This window comes from Protopterus annectens, chromosome 8.part0, assembly GCF_019279795.1.
Source record: "Protopterus annectens isolate FY-2018-M chromosome 8.part0, PAN1.0, whole genome shotgun sequence".
Taxonomy (NCBI): domain Eukaryota; kingdom Metazoa; phylum Chordata; order Ceratodontiformes; family Protopteridae; genus Protopterus; species Protopterus annectens.
The window spans coordinates 520,279,884-520,281,020 of NC_056741.1; positions in this window are offsets into that span (position 1 = coordinate 520,279,884).

Below are 1,137 nucleotides of genomic sequence, written 5' to 3' on the forward strand. Positions count from 1 at the left end.
TAGGAGTATTTACAAATATATTCACTCTGTTATTTGTGATTTTGCAAACTAAACATAAACTAAAGAGCCAATAGGACAATGACAGCATGATTATGCATAACTGCAGCTGAATATAGAGCTGTGCAAGTACTCCAGATAACTGCCTGATGCCGTTATTCTTCTTCCAAGGTGAGTTATTGATGTACAGCTAGTCAAGGTAACAACTGGATGAAAATAACTGGTTATAACCTTGTCCCAAAGCAAAACAAAAAATAAAGTATTTTTTGGATGGGCCAGCCCCCCCCCCCCTCCCACACAAACACACACACACATATGAGGGCAAATACCTCAGAACTTATACATATATATATATATATATATATATATATATATATATATATATATATATATAGTAATATCATATGTGCATAAACACAAAAAAGGGAGAAATCTCCCAAAAAGAAAGGAATCTCTGATGACATATACTTAGAAACTGTATCAGCAATAATTTTCTGTGAAAACAGAGAATGGGGACTTCAGCTTCGCCAGACTGAACTTAACCAGTTGGCAACTTGTCCTATCTAAGCTTGAGAAGATGGAAGGAAGCCACGGATCCTATGAAGTCATTCAGGATGAAGTCAAGTTGGCTTTTATAAGGTGATTTTGTTAGTCCATAATGGATTCTACAACACAAAATGAATGTGATTCATTTGCCTTCATTTGTCATTCAACACCCCCTAACTTCACCCAGAATCTCCCTAAAAGTGTCTAATTATTTTTAAACCTGTTAGATTCTAATACTTTTTCTTTTTCATTATACTTCTGGCATCTAGGGAAATGATGTTTAGGTTATGTAGTTTCTGCCTTATATCTTCCTTTATGCTTTCATGTGTCCTTTGCCTAATAATGTACTCCTGAAAAATGAAGCTTGGTACATTTCATGCCCATACTGTTAGACTGCATTCTTTCTGTTCTATATGTGTGATTTTATTTTTGTGCTGCCCATGTGATGTCTTTCTTATTTGTTTGGTGCAATATAATATGCCAAAGGAGTAATGCAAAATGTTATTAGGCAATCTAGTTTAGATTTCATTTCTTTGACCATCTCCTGCCATGCGCTATAGCTTGTTTTTTCATCATCTAATCACATATTGCTCA